Below are 10861 nucleotides of genomic sequence, written 5' to 3' on the forward strand. Positions count from 1 at the left end.
ATATATATTATGACCTGTCAGATTACGTCAAAATTTTCCTTCCGATGACCTGATTATATAAAAAGTGGTGATTTCCTGCCTGCGTAGATTTGGCTATAAATACTAATGAAAACTTATTACTTAAAATATTTATCAATGTATATTGCAAACATTTTATGAACAAAATTCCGTCAACATAGAAATCAGCAGGTATTATGATCTCTTCAGTTTCAAGATTGCGTGATTTTACTAATTTCATTAAATAGTCGAACCTTGACTTACCATTTGTAATACCTTTTCCAAACACGAGAAAAACTCTTATTTTTTTTTAGTTTCCATTATTTTCAAGCAGTTATGGCTACACAAAAAGGTACCGAAGAATCTCAAGGAGTGGTCTACTTTGTTATATTGCAGACAAGATTCAAGATTATCTAGACTGTCATAGCCTTTCACTGCCAATGGCTTTGTCCAAAAGTTAATTTCAAGCACAAGTATTTCCAGGGAAACATAATCTATTGGAATCCAAATAATTTGAAGGAACGTTAAAAATTCAGCACAAACGGGTTACAACAAAACACCTTTAATTGTCAATGGTTTGAAGCCTGAGTGACTAAATTCTCAATAGAAAATAGTTATACATTAATTTAAGACGCAAAAAAGATTCCCGTATGAGGGTCATCATGTTTCTAGAACAACATAGAAGCGTTTTAGATGCCTAACATCGCGTACTTCTAGTAAGATCTTGACTAAAGCCAATGATTTAGACTCTGTTTACTTCAACTCTTACTGATTCTGAATGAAGGTCAGGAACTAGGTTAGCATAAGATACAAAGTTTCAATTACTAGTGTTTACGAAAAACAGTCAGGTCAGATTGAACTGAATTTCTGAAAAATGAATTTCTGGAAAATGTCAATTCCAGTAAATAAAATTACATTACAATAACATGTAATGGAATGTTAATTTTTAAAAAAACCTAACAAACAATTAAATTGAATCAAATATAAATTAAATAAAATATACATAACAATGGCAAATAAGTGAAACTACATCTACTTTACTCTACTGGAGGTTATCTAAGGGCAATATTCACGTAGCTACCGCAAAGTTTTAATTTAGTCTCTTTGAATGAAAGCAGCGGTTTATAAATAATCTGCGCTGGAACTGTGGCGAATCAAAGTTCAACTGCCGACCGACACTGAGCGAGGTTCAGGTCCGAATCGTACCGAGACCAGTCCAGATCGACTGACATGATGCATATAGTGGCAAATCATTGTATTACTCTCGTCCAGACGCAAAATATTCTTTAATGTGCTGATATACCACTAAACACCAGCCAGTCAATGAACCAGTCAATCAGTCATTATTTCTGTCCATATTCCATCTACCTTATTTCTTTATCCTTAATATTTTTGCCTGCTGCAATTAAAATAGTGATTCTATAAAATCTCAACTTTATCGTTATATAAGTAGAAGTATTATACTTGTTATATATAACTTACTATTTCAATTATGTTTTTTTCAATGTTAGATTTAATTTTCCATTGCAGCACCAAAGAAAAAAGATATAAAGGTAATTTTTCTAGAACATGAATAGATATTGTTCTCTATAATAGAAAGAGTAGTCTGGCTGATGTGTGTAAAATACAGTGCATTTTGAGATGCCAGTGGGAAACTGGTTAGAAAACACTCTCAGTTAACTTTAAAGCAAGATAGGGAAACAAACCTTATTTCCTATAACTTTCATTTAAATACAATATGGTAAGTAAGCTGCTTCGTTTTGTGCCTTCCGTTTAGAGTCTATGCTATTTTGAAACATGCATGATACGCATACATTTATACTCAAAACAATGACACGTAGACACATTAAGGATATGATGTCCATGAAAACTAATTTTTTTCTTCAGCAATGACTTTCTTAGAAGAATTTTCCCATTTTAGTTTGTTATACTTTGACATAAAACATTTAAGTGGGGGTAAATAATGATTCCTTCGACATTCAGTATTGGCAACAACAGATCATTTACATAATGATTTGTAGAATGTCCTGTATTAACAAATTAACTTCACACAAGGCGTGTTAGCATCTTCAAGTGCTGTGCAAGAAATGCTCCTACCTTAGCCTATTACGTTAAAAGCATCTAGAGTCAGCAAGGTTTGGAAGGCATAGCATGATCATTTTGACTGACCCGTTACCAGAACTCTTTGTTACACAGAACGTCTTGTGGTGGATTAGAGAAACTTTTGTCAGCCTATTAGACTGACAGGGACATCCTGTCTGTGTGAATAACTGTTTTGTGCCGGCATTAACCGGGATAATATTGCTTAGACTCTGTTTCATTTCAAGGACAATTGTGCAGTCCAGAATATTAACAGCTAATTTTTGTCACGTGTGTTCCTGATGGCTGGCCTTGCAAAGTCTGAGTCAATGGCCTTGTTTGGCATCGGACATTTTTAAATCACCTTACATCAGTGCCCAAACACACACCATTCTGCGATGTGCTCTTATGCCTTTTAAGATATTTTTGGTCGTGTAAATTGTGTCCAGGTGAACAAAGAGCCGAGCTATATTGATAAAGTTTGGCAGCCGGTGAAATTATTACTAGAGTTTCCAAGCGTTTACAAAAGCAACCGAGGTTTTGCGATAATGAAGATGATTATAACTAGCAAAACACTCAAAAACACTCAAATTCACCAAAGAAAAGAAAAATGAATTCATGCGGGCTTTGAATACATAAACATTCCACTGCCCATCACTAAACCATAGGTTCCTTCAAAGACGACACACGCTGTAGGAAAAAATAAAATGTTGATCGTGCTATGCTGTCGTGAGATGCGACGGAGAAACTGAGTGGCCCAAATATAGTACCGGTGCTTTTGAAATTGTTTGAAGTTACAATGAAATATATCTGTTAACAGCTGGCCTAGCTGGCATAAATAAGTATGATCAATGATAATATCCATACGTATTCAATGGCCAGTCATTGTTGGATATTTGATGGCGTTTTTGAAACGTTCGTGTTCACCGTCATATCACAGGTGCTCACTTAGGATCCGCACGGTGTGCTTGTAAACCACAGTTGCGAACGTATCCAAACAGAATCACAAATTACGATACTGCTTCATGACATGCGTGTGTATGATGACCATTTGATAATGTAAACACAGATGGCGTTAACGCTTGGACAAACCCATGAACAAACTTCCAGCGAAATATGATGATAGATTCAAGATAACGTGACATTACAGCTGTGCATTTTACCCGTTCGGTCCAGACCGTCCTCAGGTTGGCCTTACTCCTTCCTAAAGGAGTATATCCATGCATGGATACTTTAAAAAGATTCAGTGAACTTTCATTGCCACTGTAACATTCATATTCAACACTTTCGCTTGAAAATATAGGCATAATAGGTCCTAGGATTCCAAACAAGGTTTGATGTTTCTCATTGATATTGACCAGCATATTGTTGTGGAACGTAGAATCCATGTCGAGATTTCAATGGCGAGTCATTGCTATGCTAAAACCAACAATTCCTGGTTGGATGATACAACCACACTGTCCCAAACAGTTGTATCATGTTTCGTTATCTCAAAACTTGCATGGTGAAGATAATGCAGTTAGTGCCCGTATGAGAACTTCAGTAAATCTATCTTGCGAATGTAGACATTCACAAACGTGTATCTGTTACGAATCTATCGTCTTAAACTAAATAGCTGAAAAGAGCGAAAAACATCAAGTTTGGTAAAATTATGCAAATAATTTATTTTCATTGAATGCAAAGTGAAATTTTAAAAGAATTTACAGTATTGTGAATTAAATCCAAAATAGTCCTAAAAGTTATATCACCAGTCCAAAAGTATAGAATATTCCGAATAAAATTTCCATGGTGTCCCGAATGAATTCAGATTATAAAAGTGCTGATATACAATGGAATTTGTTAACAGAGTTATTGTATAATAATGATATAATCCAAAACATCATTGAATGAATACACAGTAGTCCCAAAATAATGATTCAGCAACATTTGTAAACATGTTTACCCCAATTAATAAAGACCTTGAAATATAATCTACACTAAAAGCCCTAGGTTTCTACCGATGGACCTGAAAGTTCTGGATCATGTAAAAACATAACAGGCAAAAGGAGTCCAGCACGACAATGAATAAACTTATGTTTTCAGAATAGATCTTGTTGATAGTTCTTTATCCTATGGAAAGACTTGAAATTTCTTTCACTCAAATGCTCTGACTGGTGGCTTTGCTGCTTGTTCTCTTGTGTACGCCCTATGGTAACGTGCTGGCTGCCGTGGAATAAGATCAGGCTTGAGATTGATAATGCGTGAATGCAGCATACCGGATGGACGTTATTCGTCTTCTACCTTCATCGGTGCAAAAATATACTGTATTAGATTGTTTCCGAGTGAGTCAGACACAGATAGTTTTGAAAATGATTTATGAGTAATGGTGACGGTCTTCTACCGAATCGGCTAAATGGTTTTTAATCAATCGCAAGTGTGATTTAATTGTTAAATTCTGCTATGACTGATTGAAGCCGTTATTCACACTCACTTTACAATTTAATAAAATTTCTGTATATAATAATCTCTGAATAATCTTTCTGCAACTGTACGGTTAAATACCTCCACAATGTATGCCACAATATATGCCAAATTGTTCAAAACGAATAAGCACATTATGTTTTGTCAATAACATAGAAACAGCTCAGAGAAATTCTTCGACCGGGTCCATCCGTATAAATGTTAGTGGTGAACGTATATAACTACGTTTAAACGTATCTACCACACTCGGTGAAGCCATAGACGTCGAAGACTCGCTGTCCTTGTTTCTGCGGTTAACATGTGCGATGGTTAACGCGAACTCTTCAGTGCATCCCGGTACCCAATTATGTGCAAGAAATAATACAGCCTGATAAACTTAGTTGGGCGTTCTTACATAAAACCGTGCTTGGGAAATGTTTATTATATCATAACGAATGAAATTTGTGAACCACTAAGTGGCCCCATGCGACCACTAAGGGCTCCAGGGCCCGTAATTATTATATCCTGGGATATATTTTCACTATGTGTTTGCTCTGTGGTTTTCCGGTTTGCTTTATTAACACTTTTGTGATGTCACCGTCTGCGATTTGTTTCACGCCTGGAAAGTTTGACAAACGAGAACTGCTTTGCTCCAGATCGGACATAAGTTCCAGCGATCGCAGCTCTATTATTGCACCATTTGATCTTGAGTTGGATTTGCAGTACGAGTTTTCAAACGCATAAGACACAGTATTAAGGCGTGGTTTATGAGACTTGCTGAATGCCTAGAAACTAAGCTTCTGTCATCGATTTGGTTTTACATTGGATGAAGATCCTGCACTTGGCGATCGACAGCGCGAATGATAAAGTTTGAACACCAAGATAACCCAGCGATGATATTTTATCGAAGCCGACACAGAAACATAGACGTGATCATTGTGACTCAGCGATACTCACATGTGCCTACAGTGATTCGGGACAATTGTAACATATTGATAAAATTTGGTGCCATTGACTCGAGTGGTCTTGCGAACATCTATTAGACTTGCTGTGCCACTCGTGGGATGAGTTTCGGAATATGCTTGTGTAGGTTAGCCGGGAATATTATATTTCCGAAGTATTGACTTAAGTGGACGCACAGGGTATAGGTATCGTGCGGGTCTGGACGCAAACGTTTCTCATATCAATGTGTCTGAGAAAGTAATACAACAGCCGGAAGAAACTTAGGCAAAATCAAAACCTTCCTGTGATGCCATAGTAAGTATGGGAAACGACGATGTAAAGCGGCACACTAATACATGGAATTGATCGGTAATCTTAAAGCTGACCGCACGCGTGTCAAATATATGTTACAAGTCCTACAGATGATCTCTCAGACCTTTGAACAGACGTTTGCACAGCTAATTAGACCCGACATGTGTTGGAGTATAAGATATTTATGTTTAATATCAGGAAAGACAATTTTTTGAAATATCATAAAGGTCAAGAAAGCCACTCTATGTACTGTACAGTGGTGTCACCTGACTCTTTCATGCCCAGAATAAAACAAAAACCTTCATGTATGTCCGCCCTACTGGAAATAGCACAGGAAGAGTGTTAGGCTTGTAATACCGGAGGTGAGAACGGTGAAACTGCACGCACTCTACACCTTAATGTGGCTATGCATCCATGTTTTCAATAGATTCTAATGTACATTGTAATGAAAAATCATATATATATATATAAGGCACAAAACTAGTCATCTTAGACACTGCATAGGGATTAAGTAGAAGTAGGCAATAGTGGAACTGGATCGATATAATATTTTGATCCTAGCTATCTAACAGTTTCCTGCCAAGTTTCACACTCGTATCATAAAAGGCACGATTTTCACATTTATTCGGCAGAAGCTTGCATACATAAATTTCAGTTTCGGCTCATGTTGTGAATAAAATGACTTTAAGCTTAACTTTCAATCATGAAGATTTAATTAAATTTGTGTACACGCTGGGTTAATGTTACCCTGAGATAATATCCGATGGAGTAATGCAGATGAATTGCATTCATGTGTATTCCAAATAATAATTGATACAAAAATGTTAATTGACATGTATAATGTTATAAACACCCTATACACTTCTTGCTTTGGTCTAAAATGTATTGTATGTTGAAGTTAGTTTTCACTTCCACTCTATATGGATATTTGCAGGAGTCATGAGACATGGTGTGCATATTGTTTTGAGGGTTATTTTGTGATAATAATATTCTAAAATTGTTTACTTTGTGAAGGTTGGAATCAACTGGATTTCATTTTGATTTGCTCATATTTATGCTGCTACTACTGACACCAGGGACATATTTATCTGATGCTGTCCCTGCCGGTCCGTCTGTACATTCACGTGTTCATCCGTTCAGAGATTCTCATCAGAACCCTTCCACATAATGTTAATAATGTAGGCAAATGAATGAGTGGAGTCATCTGTGTATGGATATGTAGATGACCTGATTATAATTACATCATAAAAGAAATATTTTCTTTTCTTATAAAATAATTATATAACTATTTCGTGAAATTATTGCATAAACACTAATCAAGTTTAATGTAATATCATTTCTAGCTGTCAGTAAAATCTATTTTTAATGTTCGTACACGGCTTTTCCAAGAAAACACTATTTATGAATAATTTACTTCATTTATGTACTTTATTTGAGCAGACACGATTGATAAAATAATTAATGGTCGAGAATATGTAATAATTACAACTTGTATATCTTATGTAACAAGCAAATTTGAGATGCTAGCAACTACTATCTAATGTACAACACAGATATTGATGTTTATATGTGATATGACGAACAAAATTTCGTCAATGCTTTGATTGCATTATTCAATTAAACCTGTATGATGACGTGTCTAACAATACTCGGATTTTTCAAAGAAGTAAATATGGCAGAAAGGATGACAAAATAACTTTAATTGTGAATGATTTTTTATGGGAGGTCTTTCATTCTTGAAAATAAAAAACGAAACCGAGATTGTTTCAAATCTGAGCCAATGTTCAAATTTACATCAGAGTGAAAACAAAACTGCTTTAATGGAATTTTATCTTGATTTCTACAGTAGAGGCGTTAGCAGCATTTTCAATTTTTTCTCAAGTGATGTTTACAAATTAGCGGGAAGGGTCTGGTGTGTATGTCTCCAGCAACTACATCAGCCGATTAGAAATACGTAATTAATCAAATAAAATAATAAATTCCGTGAGGGATCGGAATGGAGTTATGACCCTCCAATCAAAAAAAAAAAAAACCGTTGAGTTTTAGAAGTCGTTTTGACTTAAGAGGCAAAAGATACATCCACCAAAAAAATTTACAGATTTTCGTCTTTCATTTGTTGCGTGTTAATGAATTAACATTTTGCATAACAAGAGAACAGTTCATGCAATATTCTCTCTCATTTCTTGTATTTCATCCGGATGTTCAAATATGAACGGGCTGTGGTTGTAAATAATTTGTTAATTAGGATACTGTACTTTTTCAAACTTTATATTTGAAATAAATATTTTTTTATATATATAAAAATGTTACCATGAATACAAAAGAAGTAACTAAAGAAATGTCAGCAAGTTGTTTTACACGTAATTAGTCCAAAATGTTTGATATGTTTGTTGGGTCATGCAATCGTCCAACATAATTGTTTATAATAAATGTGCTATTTTACATCTAGCTTTTGTTTGAAGTTCATTGTTTAACAAAGATAACTTTCTCTTCCTTTCTGTAACAGTTTCAGTAGATTGGCAACTGTATCGTGGCGACGGCGTTATTTTCAGTGTTATTTTTTTACAATAGTTATATCCTAGAATAATATATTTTTGGGAATATTGGAATCAATTGGCATTCATGTTCATTTGCTGCCATGTTCACATTATCCCACATTGATCGCATTAATGACATCTTGGTTATATCATTTCCATCTATTAAACTGTGGTACGTAATTTCGTCCATCCCTGTGTCAGTATATTCTTCGGTCTGTAAGACAGTCCTATTAGCACGATTGCCATAAAAAACCGTTTATAGAGGAAACGGAAATCGAATATTTAGTCAGATGACCTGATCAGATTTTATGGAGACTGAGTATGTTAGTATGTTTGTTTATTTTTAGAATACATTTTTGGTTTCTTTTGAACTTAATTACTGGCTGTTGTGGGAGCGTGCACGATTTACACATATATTGCAGCTTTCATTTATAACATTTTATTTTACATTTTCATAACTATATGCCCACTTCATGAAACGCTGATCCATTGTATGTTAATCAGAGAAAGAGAGAAAGAAAGAGAGAGGTAATATTTTGATGAAGATCGTAATGAACATTTGCAAAAGAGTAGCCTTAAGATTATAGCATAAGAATGCAAAGGCTGTCAGTAATGTTATAATTTATTGATAGTACTCTAATATGGCTATTTTTCTTTTCCTCCATAAAGATGGAATATGAATGTGCATATAATTTACAAATATTGTAAAATGCATAAAGTTATAAGCTTAGAGTAAGGGCATTACACTATTCTATGTCTTTCTAATTTGTGCAAATTTACACTGGAAAAGAAAAATAACAGGGCGAGTCTTAGTGAAACTATGAGAATGACGATGTGACGACAAAAATAGATTACGGTAGACGCTACTAAAATCATATTTAGCATAAATCACCGGGGGCTGGTAAAGCAAGATATAGAACACATGTTCTCATTGTATTACTATTTTACTGAAGAAATTAGGTTTGAGTAGCAAATTCTCCAAGATAGGTACAAAACGTCCCTAATATACAATTATGTAACGTAAAGCAGGAGAGAGAGAGAGAGAGAGAGAGAGAGAGAGAGAGAGAGAGAGAGAGAGAGAGAGAGAGAGAACATAGAATATTATGCATGGTACAGATAATAATATTTACATAGGTTTTGTCAGTTATCATTTACAAACATATGAAGAAAATCAGAAACAAAAATTGTCCTGTAGCGTTAATAGAAAGAATTGAATTCTTTTAAACACTGCACATTTTTATCATACTGTCGCTGAGATGAACCTTGAAGTAGTATGGCAATGGTGTAGGGGAAAGTAGATGACTACAACTTATACATAAGTTCCTTGAATAACGGTTGCAATCTAATGAGATAGAGTTCATGCTCGTCTTAAAAACAGATTATTGGATTCCATGGTTAATAAATAGTTAATTAGAGTACAAGACTTATTTCTAATTCTTGCATACAGGAGACAACAGTTCATTATATGCATATTATATTGGTGGTTTGCATGTTTTGCAAGTGCTAATTAATCTTAATTCAAGAAAGGATAGGAGAGGTCTTAAAGTTTTAGAATGGTTGCTCCACAATGATAAGGTCGAAATAATAAACGACTTCGATATTTTTAAGTTAATCTCAAATATGGAATGTCGAAATAAAATGTATTCATAGTTTATAACGATTTAGGCATTTAGAGACGGTACTAGATTGGATATTGACAATGTATAATTTCATACAAGTTATATAATGTATGGAAGTTTCGTCTTTCACACGGGTTTGATCAAACAGTTTCTCCCAAAAGAGTTTTCACTTGTGGTCCTTCCGGTAAGTCCAGTAGCAATTTGTGGTGCCTCGGATTGGAGTATATTTAAATCTGTCTGAATCTTCTTTGAAAAAAACATCAGAGGCCACATCTGTATACTCTACAGAGGAAGGTGTAAATGACGGGTATATTATTTTCTAAAGGGTGCTGGGTTAATCATGAAGTTTAGTTTTAGGTACAGACGTGCATATAGCTTGTATCTGTGAGGACATTCAGTTGCCATCACTATAAAAATCACACCAACATCATGGCAGCATGTAGAGCTAAGACATTCATTCTCAACGAATAGCTTAGAGAGATAAACTAACAATTTTGAGGTAAACACCAACGCATCTGTTTTGTTGGATTAAACCTTTCTTGCCATTGTGAAGACCAGGCCTGTAGTTTAGAGTTTCATGATCGGCGCTTAAAACTTGTTTAATTTCTTCATTATTATTAACGCTTGCACCAAAGAGATTACATCTGAAAAATAATCTCCCAAGTCCACGTATACAATTATCAATATTGCTTAAATACAGTGAAAACGCAACGGTCTTAAAACTCTCACATGTGGAACACCTCCTTGAACTGGCTTAAATTCAGATTGATATATGTTTCGCCCCACAAATATTTTACTATCAGAAACGTAGCATCTAAACCAGGGGTGCCTAACCTTCTGGCATATGGGGCCACCTTGCAAATATTTTCCTATCCAGTCAGCAGACGTTTTAAAAGGCAGGCTTGCAGTGTACAAATCTTTGGCATATCAGACTCT

The sequence above is a fragment of the Sinohyriopsis cumingii genome, chromosome 8 (assembly GCF_028554795.1).
Source record: "Sinohyriopsis cumingii isolate HCF-2022 chromosome 8, ASM2855479v2, whole genome shotgun sequence".
NCBI classification, from domain to species: domain Eukaryota; kingdom Metazoa; phylum Mollusca; class Bivalvia; order Unionida; family Unionidae; genus Sinohyriopsis; species Sinohyriopsis cumingii.